This window comes from Adiantum capillus-veneris, chromosome 12 (assembly GCF_014529385.1).
Source record: "Adiantum capillus-veneris isolate H3 chromosome 12, ASM1452938v2, whole genome shotgun sequence".
NCBI classification, from domain to species: domain Eukaryota; kingdom Viridiplantae; phylum Streptophyta; class Polypodiopsida; order Polypodiales; family Pteridaceae; genus Adiantum; species Adiantum capillus-veneris.
This window is the reverse complement of record NC_140942.1, coordinates 142,833,489-142,848,292: the sequence shown is the minus strand read 5'-3', so window position 1 is coordinate 142,848,292 and position 14,804 is coordinate 142,833,489. Positions and strand designations below refer to the sequence as shown.

Genomic DNA, 14,804 nt, shown 5'->3' with positions numbered 1-14,804 from the left:
ATAGTCCCAAGGGAAGCCCATCTTGTGTTTGAACTTTGAAACTTTGGTGACAAAGGTAATTCTTGTTCTTGATCGAATGATAGGGATATAGGGCTGGGATTAATAATTAAAATCACCGACGCCCATCCATGGTTGGAGATAAGCCACCTATCAAATCATCCCGACTCTTGGGATAATTAAACTTTAGAGAGTTTAGAGTGCATGAACGTAGCTCCTCGCTTCAAGACGTTAGCGTACCGTCTTGTCTTTTACATGGTTATTTGGCTTTATAAACTTTTATCTCATAGCCTAGTCTGTGGATGGAGGCCGAGGGCGGAGGCCCGAGGGTCTCATATTATGATCTTCCCTGCTCTCTCTCTCTCTCTCTCTCTCTCTCTCTCTCATCCACACGCTCTCCTCATTTTAGGAGTTGGTTCACTTCATCACTAATCCTGGTGTCCAGTTTGATGCTAAACGAGCTACGAGAGAGAGAGAGAGAGAGAGAGAGAGAGAGAGAGAGTTTCTGTGCATGCCCAAAACTCTCGCGCACACTCGCACGATTGGAGAGTGGGCGAAATGCACCCCCCTCCGCTGCAGCAGACTCAGGAGACGTCTTCTCTATATCTCCCTGTCGAGTCCCTGGGCCTTCCTTTCACACGCACGCCAATATGACTCGTGATTGCTGGCCGGCGCTGCGAAATGCTTATCTCCTCCTAATTAGAGGCCAACGGGCCAACGGCTGGTGCTGTTATGGCCGGTGGAATGAAGCCAGCAGCGAACGGACTCTACTCTGCCTGCTTGATTTCGGTGGATAAAAAGAGGTGCACACGATAATCTCTCTCTATTTATGAGTTATCTCTCTCTCTCTCACTCTCTCTCTCTCTGGGTCTCTCTCGCACATAGACACAGTACAAGGTCACCTTAAAGTTCTTAAACACGTTCAGGGCCGTTCAGGCTTCGACACACTTTCTCACTCTGGAGTTCGGAAATGTTAATTTTGTAAAGTGACTGTGAAGTCGCGACCGCAATTCCATAAAATATTGCCAGTCTAGGGACCACTGGGGGTGGTCATGGTGTCTCTCTGCACCAGTACGCGCCTCGGCCGCCTCGACTGAACTACGTAGGCCCATCACGACTAGCAACATTGGGGGAAGGGGGATGCACAGGGTCGCACCCAGTTTCGTTCCGCAAGCACAGAAAAGATGACTGCACATGCCAGCTTGTTCTCATTGGCTCAGAAGCCCTACCATGAAGAACGAAACAGATCTCCCGTAACCTTCGCTTAGCCCCTCGTTTTTCAAAGTGATAAGTATGTTTCGTGCATTCATTTTAGGATTTTCATAGAATGGTAAACATCCTCCCCCTACTCCCCTCGCTCCCCCTGGGCACGACTCAGCTCTAAATAAGTACTCGTCCAGTCTCCAGTCCATATCCCCTGCATTAAAAAATAAACTTTTATAAGCCTGGTCCGAATTTCATCAGTCAACGAATGCAGGCAGGCCTGTTCATGTGGGTTCCCATGCCAATATCCCCCAGCAGAAAGTCTTGTGCTGGTCTCCCCTCCATGGGCATGGACGCAACGCTTTCAGTGCTCATATCATGTGATAAGGAATAACTCTCATGGAGGGAATCAGCTCATATTGGGCGCCTGCGCTCGACCTATCACCAGATCGCGATGAAGATTGCCTTTGGAATTGTATGATGCTGCACGTCCAACGTGCAGTCCCCACCCACCACCAAATTGCAGTGCCTCCTCCATCAAGCTTCAATAACGATCAGCACAGGTACCTGCAGCCAGGAATTGGTAACGGCAACGGAACCCTAGAGGCAGGTCGAGGGAGCAGCAACAGTAAACTACAAGCTCCTCGCTACTCCGCGGCAGATCAAGAGGGTAATTTGGAGCAGCAAAGTGACATCCACAGCAAAAGCAGCAGCAGCAGCACTAGTACTGGTACAGGGCGGGCTGGAAGAGGGGCAACAATTTTGTACAGAGGCGTGAGGCAGCGAAGCTGGGGCAAATGGGTGTCAGAAATCCGGGAGCCCAAGAAAAAGACGCGCATTTGGCTGGGCTCTTTCCCCACGCCAGCAATGGCGGCCCGTGCTTACGTCGATGTGGCTGCCTTTACACTCAAAGGCAAAGCGGCCCTTCTGAACTTTCCCCAAGCAATCTCTCTGGCTCCTCACCCTCCTGATCGCAGCCCCCGATCTATTCAAGCTGCTGCCGCTGCCTACGCGGCTGCTTCGCCCTCAGCGTTGAACGGCTATGACCAGTACGAATCGAATAAAACCCATAACGGGCCTCTAAGCAGAAACGGGAGGAAGCGCTTCAAGAATTCTGCAGTCGCCCATTCGCCTGCTGCTGCTACTGGATTTTCCCTTGCCGACCCGTCCCAACTGGCCGAGGCCTGCATTGGTGGTGCGAAGGGGCCCCTGCCAGGAATATTCCATTCTATAGCAGCAGCTAGTACTGGTGCAGATTCTAAGTTCAATGCCTCCGGCCGTATAATCTCAGGCGCAGACGCGACTACAGTACTAACTTCGTCAGCCACCTCAAATCCTGTCTCAATTAAGCAGGCGCAACAGCTGTCGGCCTGCCGAGCGTTTTCGGGGTCAGAAGCTGACGTTGCTGCGAAGGCGGGTGTAGTTGACGACAATGGTAGTGCCGTCAATATCGTAGACGTCAATCATATGTTCGACCTGCAGCAGGCCGGCGTCGGGTCTTCGCTTTTCTGTACAAGTGCTAGCAATAATTCATGTATGGCCCATGCAATGACTCTAAGCCCTCCGAGGATACATGAATATGATGCTGGACACTACAGTACCTGTTTGATCCCCGCAGCCTGCGGCAGCTCGTCCTGCAACTGCGCCACTTCCTGTAGCATTATTCAGGATAGCCTTAACGATACCGACTACAATGGATTGCAGCAATATTGGGAGGCAGATCTTTGGCATTATTAATCGGGTATATATTGTGAAATATCTTACCACTATTAACGGTGCTCACTCATGCTCACTCAGTGCCTGAATCATCTCACCCACCCCCTAAATCATCTCCCCCTAATGTAGGCAACGTCCCTTCATCCTAGCACTTACCCAATAAGGCTCCCCTTGCCTAATGTATATAAAGGCACCTTTGTTATGTTGAAAAGTGTGCAAGTGCCTATCAATACAAGTTAGCTTTACTTCCTTGCTACACTGGAGTCTCTCTCTCTCTCTCTCTCATTATTTACTTTGTTAGATTAATTGTTATTAGCATCAGTTCCTATTTGCTTCACATGGTATCAGAGCTTCATAGAGCTTAGGAACTCGCCTTAGCCCCTTGCATCTTTGTCTTAGCTAGCACATAGAGCCCCTCTCTATTATCTTCCAAGCACTCGAAGGTTTGCTCGTTCACGTCAAGGAATCCGGAGCCTTGCACGATGGCCGAGTCATCCTCCATGTCCTCTGCCGCATCGACAAACTCAACGGCACGAATTACCAAGTATGGAAGATACGAATGGAGCTTTACCTTACACAGTTTCAACTCTGGAAAATTACGTCGAGCGTCGAAGCTCAACCCGACAAACCCAAAGACAAGGATCCTATTGGCATCTCCGATGTCTACAATGCTTGGCAAAGTAAAAATAATAGTGCCAAGATGGAGCTTATTCTCCTCTGCCAAGACCGGCAAGTCCAAATGGTGAAGAAGCTCACCACCGCCAATGCTATTTGGAAGTTCTTTGAGAAGAACTACGAGCATACCGACCTCGTTTACCAAGTTTCCGTGATCAAGAAACTGGTAAACACCACTATGCATGAAGGTCAGTCCTCATCCAAGTTCTTAGAAACTTGGCAGATACTTCTAGACGAAGTACTCATATCAGGGCTAGCAATCCCTGAAGAGCTGCATTCCATGCTCTTGTTGGCCTCCCTTCCCGCATCATGGAGGGCCTTCATCACCACCCAAGCCACGACGGAAAATCTACAGCTACAAAATCTAGTAGCAAAGATTCAACAAGAAGAAACCCTTCGCGACCACACCAACGGCTCGCAAAAGTCTACGGCATTAGTCACTATGGCTAAACCTCACAAACCTCACCCCGGCAAGAAGACATTCAACCACTCTGGCGCTCCTCGTCAGCACCACAACCATGGAAAGAAACATCATTCAAGCCCGAAGCAATGCACCAATTGCCATCGGTTTGGTCATATTGCAAAGGATTGTCGGCAACCCCGTAATCAAGGTAATTTTCGGCTTCCTGTTGCATATTCTCAATTTTATCCTTCATACCCTCAAGGGGGGGCCAGACCCCTTCTGTCTTCACCCTCTTCTCATGGCCAAGCTCATTATGCTGATATATCTACATATGAGAATAACCCTTCTTATCCTATGCAATTATATGCCGCTACTCTCCATAGTTCATCCCCTGATCTCTGGCTACTTGACACTGGTGCCACCCACCATATGACCTATCAATTTCATTGGCTTTCAAATTTAACCTATCTCCACACTCCCCTAGAAGTCTGTCTCGGAGATAATAGCCTCCAACTTGCTACAGCCTATGGCGATGCCACCATCAATCTTCCCAATGGCCTACGCACTACTATATCTAAAGTTTATTATGTACCTGGCTTAAAGAAAAATCTTATTTCTGTTAGCGAGCTAACCTCTTCAGGTATTACCATTAAATTCACAAAAAATGGTTGCAACATACAAGCCCGAGATGTCAATGGCCGGCATATCAATCTTCAGGTACCCCAGGTTGGGCGACTCTACCCTCTAGGTTATTCATCTCCTGCACATGCTCTTGCATCTTCTGCACAATCTTCCCCACACGACACCACCCTCAAATGGCACTATAGACTAGGTCACATTTCTCAACATGTTTTACATCAGCTCACACACTGCCAGCTTGCCCTCGGTTTACCCAAGCATCTCACTCCCATCCCCCTCTGTGAAGGATGCATTTTTGCCAAATCACATCATGCACCTTTTCCTACATCATCATCACGCGCTTCCGCACCGCTTGATCTCATTCATTCTGATGTCTGTGGCCCCTTGCCTGTCAAATCACTCACTGGCAACCTTTATATGCTCACTTTTATTGATGACTACTCCAAGTTCACAGCTGTCTATTACATGCCTGATAAAGCTTCAACAATCACATATTTTAGCCGCTTCAAAGCACTGGCTGAAAACCAGCATGATCGGAAAATCAAGGTCCTCCGCACCGACAATGGCGGGGAATACACATCCCATCAGTTTCGGGATATCTGCTACACGGCGGGTATTCGTCATGAATATACCATCCCTGCTCACCCTCAGCAAAACGGTCGGGCCGAGCGTAAGAATCGCACCATTTTTGATGCTGCTCGAGCCATGCTCATTCAAGCCAGTCTAGCAGACAATTACTGGGAAGAAGCTACGGCCACCGCATGCTATGTACAGAATCGAATCCCGTCATCTCAAAATCCAAATACCACGCCATACGCTCTATGGTATGGCAACCCGCCGAGCCTTGGCCATCTTCGCATTTTTGGTAGCATAGCCTATCCTCTCGAAACCAACCCCATCTCCAAGTTATCACCAAGAGCCACCCGCACCATCTTCGTCGGCTACAGAGATCGCCTTGGAGTCAAAGCTTATCGCCTCCATCAACCCGAGCTCCACAAATTCATTCATGCCAGAACCGTCATTTTTGATGAGGATTTCATCCTCCAAGGCCCTTCTCCCTCCAATACTTACTCTCCTCCGCATGAAATCCACCAACCGGCTCGCTATCCCGCTCATTTCTTGTCTCGCTTCCCTTCTCCGAGTAAAATCCCACATGACTCCAATCTTACCCCCTCACCACCCTCCTCAAATAGCAACATACCTGCATGCCGCCATCTGGAGAGTCCAGCGCCCCTATTAGCCCCTCCCTCTCACATGCGCTATGCACACACACTGCATCCCGAGCCTTCTTCACACCTCCCTGCTGGAATTCCACACACCCCAAACTCTGCGCAACTTGGTCCTCCACGCCAATACCCTTCAACACAATATCCTCCTCTTGCAGCTGCATACCCTCCATCCTCCAGCCCACCAAGCCCCTCACCTCAGTACGGTTTTTCTGCGCAGCCATCCCCACCTGTGCCACATCCGCCTGCAGCGTCGCCAGGCCTCCTCACAACCCCCAACAACGGCAGCTTGCCACAGCATGGATTGCTCCACCTTAAGCGTCCCTTAGGGGCCTATCCACCTTCCCCATCCCCTCGCGGCATCACACGATCGTCTGTCCCTGCTGCGCCATCATCAGCTACTTTTCCAGCTCGCAACACAGAAAATAACATCACCCTTGGCAGCGTTTCCCACCATCGGCCACCCGCCTTGCAAACCCCAACCTCGCCCATTATGGTTCGGACATACCAAACCGCCCGCAAGAGCTCAATGCCCCTACCTGCTCCCTCCTTGCTGGCAACCCCTACCCGAGAGCCATCTCGCTCTGCGTCATCCTATCACACACCTACCACTTCGACATCGGTTCCCTCGCCAGTGGAGGATTCTCATGCCCACCCTCAAATCAACCTATTCCATCGGGGATCGACGAGGTCGAGCCACTTACATCAACCTCGGAGACATCTCCTAATACCTGCACCTCGTCGGATTCATCACCATCAGCACAACACCTTGATCAATCAGCTTCTAGCAGTCGCATCCGCACAAGGTCATTAGCAGATATTTACGCTGCTACAAGCTTCTTGGTTGTTCTCCAAGAAGAACTTCAATCGACCACCCCACCCGCTCCGGTAGAAGATATTCTACCAATCTCGGTCGTCGATGCCCTCTCATCCAGTGAGGGAGATTTATGGCACAAAGCAATTGAAGCTGAGCTTCAGACACTCGAAGAAGCCCATACTTGGGATCTTGTTCCACCGCCAGAGCATCACAATATAGTCACATGCAAATGGCTATTGAAGAAAAAGTACTTCCCGGATGGCAGAATTGAGCGTTACAAAGCCAGACTTGTCACCCGCGGCTATACACAGAGGTATGGTGTAGACTATTTTGATACATACTCCCCTGTTCTAGGCCTAACTGCATTTAGACTTTTAGTCGCTATAGCTGCAAAGTATAATTTTCCCCTACATCACCTTGACATTAAAATAGCTTTTTTGCACGACTTGCTCTACGAGCTTGTTTACATGACCCAACCCCCTCACTTTGCAAATCCATATTATCCTGACTATGTTTGCAAGCTAAATAAGCCTATATACGGCCTCAAACAGTCTGCACGTGAATGGTATACACGCATACACAATTATCTCATTGCATGTGGTTGGGAGCGACTCAGTGTCGACTTCAATATCTTCATCTGGCGTACAAATGATGGCCTCGCCATTCTGGGATTATTTGTGGATGATATCCCACTCATCGGCACCACTGAAATCATGGTATTGCGCGCCATCGACTGTCTCCAACAAGAATTCCCTGTCAGTGACATGGGACCAATGACGTATTTTCTCGGCATTCAAGTGCTTCGCGACCCCTATGGAAAGTGGATCAAACTCACCCAGGTAAAATACATTGAAGAGCTTCTCACTTATTATGGCATGAGCACTTGTTCTCCTGAATTCAGCCCCCTTCCTCTCAAACACAACTTAGCACCTGAATTTCATGCCTACTCTCCCGCTGATGAGCTCTATTGGCCTTCTCTTCATTATCCCAAGTTTTGTGGTCAGCTTCGTTATCTGATATCCTGCACTCGCTTTGATCTCTGCTACACCGGCCATATATTATCTCGCGCTATGTCACAGCCATGCAAAACACACAAGCAAGCTGCAAAACGCACACTTCGCTATCTCCTGACCACTAAGCACTATGCTCTCACTTATGCTTATGATGCCACCATACCTATCTCTCTGAGTGGCTATGTCGATGCCAATTGGGCAGGGGATGATCCCCGCTGCTTCTCCACAGGTGGCTATATATTCTCTCTTTCAGGTGCCCCAATATCCTGGCAAACGAAACGACAATCTTCAATTGCCTCTTCATCGACTGAAGCCGAATATGTAGCTGCTGCTCTTGCTTCCAGGGAAGCTCTCTGGATTTCTAAGCTCATTCACGAATTTCAACTTCCATATCCTATCTCGGAAGAAGCCATAACCCTCTACTGCGACAACCAATCTGCAATTGCTCTGGCTGCTTCCCCAAGTTTCTCCAACAAACTAAAGCACATCAAAATCAGTTATCACTTCATCAAGGAATTGGTCGCCAATGGTTTTTTAAAGTTGCAATATGTGCCCACTGCTCACAATTGGGCAGATTTTCTCACCAAATCAGTACCTGCTACGACCCAAACTACAACATGTCGAAATTTGTCACTTGTGCCTATTGCTTGCACACCTCCTTAAGGGGGGGATTCTCCCATGTAATGAGGTGTTAACCGTTACGGGGGGATGTGAAATATCTTACCACTATTAACGGTGCTCACTCAGTGCCTCAATCATCTCACCCACCCCCTAAATCATCTCCCCCTAATGTAGGCAACGTCCCTTCATCCTAGCACTTACCCAATAAGGCTCCCCTTGCCTAATGTATATAAATGCACCTTTGTTATGTTGAAGAGTGTGCAAGTTCTTATTTCATTCTATCAATACAGGTTAGCTTTACTTCCTTGCTACACTGCAGTCTCTCTCTCTCTCTCTCTCTCTCTCATTATTTACTTTGTTAGATTAGTTGTTATTAGCATCAGTTCCTATTTGCTTCACATATATGACCAAGTAAGTAATAACAATCCTCTCTGCAGGAAGGCGCACCGCACCTGCCTATTAATTTGAATGCTGCCCCAATATCAAACGGTTGGTGATCATTCGAGGTGTACAGTCACATGCAGCCACCGTTCGCGAGAGATGAATCAGCCACGGCAGGCTTTACTTGAGCACAATATTCTCATCACTATCGGCATCGGCATTATCATCGACATTCTTTTACGGACATCGATATTGTTTATTTCTGTTCATTATGTAGCGGGAAGCAGCGTCATGTGTACTTTGGCAGCTGATCATGTGTGCACAAAACATATTTGGAATGTCGTCTTTCTTAATAAGTACTGTCCCAAGCAACCTTAATTTCTCGTCAGCCCCGTACATGCATGAACGCTAGTAACTCGTGTTTATACTACTGTATCGAAATACTGTCTAACAACATATTAACATTAATTCTGTACAGGGCACAGACGATTAATTCTTGCCTTCCAGCTTATATCAGCCCCAGAGAGAGAGAGAGAGAGAGAGAGAGAGAGAGAGAGAGAGAGAGAGAGAGAGAGAGAGAGAGAGGCCAATTCCGAGGGATGGGGCTTTCACAATATTAATGCAATCTGACAGCTAGCTGCAGCTGCGTGCATGACTTTCGAAATGTCATATATAAAATGGTACGCGATATCAATTATCTTGTTACATTAGGCTGCCTAATCATGCCAACGATTGTCTCACGTGAGTATACTGTCAGATGCTCATTGCAGGAAGTCGATCTAGTGGGGCGCAGCGGAGGGGCGTCTGTAGAGCTTTTTTTGACCTATTGAGCTCCGATGTATTCAGGTGGGTGATATTGTTGCTTTAATGTTATTGTGTCATTTGAGCATGTCCTGTGATCACAAAGTCTTTGTAACGTAGATTTGTAGTTGGTGAAAGCCACTGAGCTTCTATATTATATGTCCTTGTGATAAACTATACTGCCTCCTCTCTTTAAGGAGTGTAGGATTTGTGGTTCATATATGATTGCATGGCATATATTTTGTGCATAATGTGATTGCTCCCAATCACTTCTAGCGGTTGCTCATAAAAATTCTCCTGTATCAAGTGGGTTCAAGAGCTTATTATAAGCACCCCTATTTGTACATGCTATATTTGCAGTATAGGTATCTTTTAAAAATGTAAACAAAAAGTAAACTTAAAAAATGTAAAACAATAAGTAAACTTCTATCCAGCATACGTAATTAATCCTCTTTGAAAAACCCACATTGATCGCCTTGCGCTTCCACTATCTATCAATATGTGCATATTCTACGTAGCCCAACCTTGTAGATCCTGAGCACTCCTCTTCTCCTCTTCTAGCCGACTAAATGTGATCCGGTGCATGTACTGGCCGGTGACATTATAAGCTAACTATTTGATCATCCTCATTTATGCTTTCCTTGCCTTTTCTATGACCAATTTAGACGAGATTCTTTCATTACGTATCTTTGTCATTCATGAGAATCTCTCAATCAAGGCTAGTGGATGAAGAGTACCAAGCTCTCTAGTCACTTATTTATGACCCCGACAGTGCACCTTGTAGGTATGTAGCATATCACATGCACCCGTTAGCAGAGGGTATATTATAGTTCATATCAAAGCATTTTAATTTAATTTTTCTTAAAACTTACAAGTTCATGAAAGAGGGCAAGTAGTTTTTATTCACACACACATACACACACGCAAAGCCTTGGCAATCAGAGGCTACACTGATAGATGAAGAGTTCTTTGGTCTAAAGTATGAAACTTTTTCTTGGACCTGTAGTTAGTAGAGGGACTGCTATTCATATGGCTAAGATTGAGGCAGTTTAGGATGATGGACATGCATTGATTGGTGGGGAGATTATAATGCAGATCTTTAACAGCTGATTGGGGTATAATGATAATCTCAACCACCTTAATATATTGGCCCATTGAGAACTCATGGTTTTGCCAACCATTGTGGAGGGATGTCTTGATTTCATGGTTTATCCATCAGCCCACTTGAGGTACAATTGGAGTGGTCTATTCTTGTGGCATGTGAAATTGTGTAGATCCATTTGAGGATGCTCCATCTTCGCACCTATAGATATCGAAGGGCTGACCATTGTCATGGTTGGTGTGGGATGTGTGTGGATAGTTTTGGCCTTCTTGGCACAAGACGATCTTGTTTATTTGGGCCACATGATCTCACATGATTCGGCTTGCCTATGGTTCACCTTATAGACTTGTGACTCGTAAGTCCATAAGATGCTACATCTAGGTTTCTCCATGTGCCGATCTTGTTTGGCAAGAGATATATATGATTTTTTTTTCGAGCTATTAGCTTTGATGTATTCAGGTGGGTGACATTGTTGCTTTAATCTTGTTGCTTCATTTGAGCATGTCCTGTGATCACAACGTAATTGGAGATAGTCACCGAGTTTCTATATTATATGTCCTTGTGATAAACTATACTGCCTCCTTTCTTTAAGGATTGTAGGATTTGTGGTTCATATATGATTGCAAGGCACATATTTGTGCATAATGTGATTTCTCCCAATCACTTCATTACAAGAGGTTGTGTGCACTTATGACGCTGTTAGCGACGGAAATACATTGGGTTTTCATACTCCCCGACGTCGCTAAGACCGTCGCTAAAAGCGTCGATATGGGAACGTCGCAATGAGTGTCGCTATAATGGTCTCTATAAGCATCGCTATAGCCGTCGCTATATAGCCATGATCATAGCAACGTTTACACGCCACCTATAGCGACATTTATAGAGACGCTGCAAAGCTTTATATAGCGACGGTTATAGCGATGCCTGAGAGAAACAAGTTTCGGCCCTGCCACCCATCAATTACCATATTGAATGTTTCAATAATTGATTCACCTTTGAAAGAAAGTGCAAGCTTAGATATAGACCCAAAGTAGTCACCCACAAGACAATATAACCATTAACTCCATCATCCATAGTATTGTTTGCAGAATAAAGATACAGAACTGACAAAAGTAAATTGATGGAAGTAAATCAATGACAATTCTACACATCATAAGTAAAATCACTTTATTGTTCAACTTTGCAAATATAATAGTTACAACACCATTGTCATTATTGAAAAAATATAAATGGTTTTCAAAAAGATGTATAAACGTCATCTCATAATACATATGCTTTGACAAAAGGAAACTAATGCTATCTAGCTACGGCTAGACTGACGTCGTTTAATCAGATGCCTCATCGCCTCCAAGCGGCGTATCTGTCGGATTCTGCAAAAAAAGACAATAAGAAAACTTTCTGTAAGTATAAACATATAATTTATAAAACAATACAACAAATAGAAAGTAGTAAACCGTAATACTAACCATGTCACCGCGAGAACTCAGAATGTCCATCAGAGCGTTTAAGCCCTTCCTATGTACTCGCGCTCGTATGGTGTGGGGTCATGTCCTGTCATCGACCACTGTCAAAACATACAAAGAATCCATTATGTTATAATTTACCCTAAACTATCAAAGCTAAAGAGCAAAGCAAAAACACTTACAAAATCGGCTTCAAATGATACCCACCCGCCACTCCTCAAGTGGTGTGAGCTTCCTACCTCTACTCGTGCTGTGGCTGCATTCTTTTGTTGCTTCTACTTATCGAGATTCTCGCGCCCTGATTTCTTTGCATTCTTCTAATCTGGTCTGTTCCACCCATGCTTAATTGATTTTTGCACTTCAGAACGCTTGTGCTTGTAGTATTCACACATTCGAATCTCATCACGTATTCATTGAAGCGGTCATCCCATGTTGGAATGGAAAACTCGTCATGAAACATCCTGATGACTCTGTCTTTTAAATCACTTGGTACTTCACTCTAGGTGTTTAGTATATAGTGTCTAAACACCTGAGAGAAAAGACACGCATGCACGAGATCATCTTCTTGGCTTTCATCATCCAAGATCATCCAAGATGATGCCGCCGCTGAAGTCGACGGAGTAAGACAAGCCCTCTCGCCGGTGATGCGTGAACCTGTGTGTCCTAGTAGGGGTCTATTGTGGCGTGTCGTCGGGGGTATGGACGTCAGGTGTCTCCACTGGAGTCTGGGCCCCGAAGCGAGGAGTCTCGACTGGAGTGACTCCAGGAGGAGTATCTAGTGGTGTGTAACCGCTAGGAACGGGCGTCAGCCGTGCAAAACCTGGTGTAGATGGTGATGCCGTGGCTGGTGTCGAGGCGGGCAAAGAAGGGAAGGGTAAAGAGCCTCGTCGAACACGAGGCGGTGTCAAGGCATCGGTGGCAGCATCCCCACAACAACCGCCGCCACCACTACTAGAGCGCCGGTGCCTAGACGAGTGTGAAGATAGTCTCGTCGACAACGAAGCTTCGGAGCACGCTGAATGCTTCAAAATAGAGGGAGACGTGGCCGGAGCAGGAACGTGCGATGGTGTGCTAGAGTGATAACGCTCCACGTACCACTGTCTCTGCTAGGGTGACAAAGAAGAAAGAAACTCCACATCATCCATACCTGCATTAAACACACGAACATTTAAACTTAATATCGAACGAATGGAGAAGAAAACATGGACAAGTAGAGAAAGAGAGAGAGGGGACGCAATGACCATTAAATACAATGACGCATATAGATAGAAATGGAAAAAAAGCCACGTGAATACAATATACATTATAAAACGGAGCTAGATTGTTCAAATACAATATTTATGGCTTTAAGAGGCCTCTCTCTCATCCTCGCAAAGAGCTCTCCGTTTAAACAAATGTCCTCCGTTTCATTTTGTAGGTTCTCTGCATGCACCCCATAGAGTGTAGCAGCTTGATGCTCGTCTTGCATCACCTCAGCGGCTTCTGACTGAGCATCTTCTTCGATCTCCTCCATTGATGCCGCTGTGATTGGCACATGCACTATGCGAGATCGTGGTGTTTACCGCGGGCCATTACCGCAAAACAAGAGAGAGGAATTCAAAATGAGGAGAGAGAATCGTTTTGATGCAGAAGCGGCACTTTACCGCACATATTACCATGCAAATATCCGCGATTATTGCCGCAAACATTACCGCTAAGACAGGCTGGACCCCCTTCCCCCTCCCTCTCCCGCGGGTTTCCATTTAAATCCAATACAACTCCTACACTCTCCAGAATGCTTGCTCACTTCACTTAATCTCTCTTTCACTCTAAAAATTCTATGCATAAATCATTGAACTCACAACAAAACCATTACAAATACTATTCATAAGCACATAACGAAACATTTGCAAATTAATCATATACTACACCAAGTGAAAGAATGGAGAGTTTTTTTAATTCTCATCTTGTATAAGATCTCTACAAGCACTAGGATCCATATTTAGACCCATAGTATTCAAATCAATAAACAAATTTAGAGATTCTTCCTCCTCTCCATCATCTCCTGTAGAATCATCATCGCTTTCTCCCTCTTCCTCCTCCTCAAGATGACTATTTGCAAGGCTTGGCTGACCTTCTTCAACTTCTACTACATCTTCCTCTGCATCTTGTGGTGATGGTATGATGGGATCAATTACTGGCTCAATGTTCGTCTCTGCAAAGATAGATCTACCCCGCGGCATGACTGGAATGACATACCAAAGTCTTCTTTGAAATATACATGGCACATAAAAGACCTGTACGTCACACACTAAGAATAAGTTGATATACATAACTTAAATTTTTAATTTGAGTTAATTGCACATAGCCTAAATTATCTGCTCGCAACTACTAGGATACACCAAGTTGTCAGTTTTCCCCCGATGGAATTGGGTGGAATCCACCATAATGAGCCCATTTTCATGTCTTTTCACCTCACCCGCAAACCATCGACACTCAAAGAGGATTTTGTGAAAAGATCTGAAATCCACTTTGATTATTCTCTCTATAGTACCACAATATTTGACCTCATCTGTTGTTGTGTCAAAGTTTCCCATCATGCCACAATCATTAGTGGTCCGACACTCATCTATCTTGCGGGTGCGAAAATGTCGGCCTTCGGACCAAATGGAGTTGAAAATGAGACTCTACAATCACAATGCATAAGAGGTTACATCGCATTTCATTAAGTGATTTGCATACATGCATACATAACATATACACACTCA

At 45.8% G+C, this 14,804-nt stretch overlaps 2 pseudogenes; one reads left to right on the top strand and one right to left on the bottom strand.

The window, feature by feature from the left end:
• The first annotated feature begins 351 nt into the window (after positions 1-351).
• On the top strand, positions 352-3,130 carry LOC147446620 (uncharacterized; annotated as a pseudogene).
• A 9,064-nt stretch (positions 3,131-12,194) lies between these two features.
• Positions 12,195-13,202, bottom strand: LOC147446619 (uncharacterized; annotated as a pseudogene).
• Positions 13,203-14,804: the final 1,602 nt, after the last annotated feature.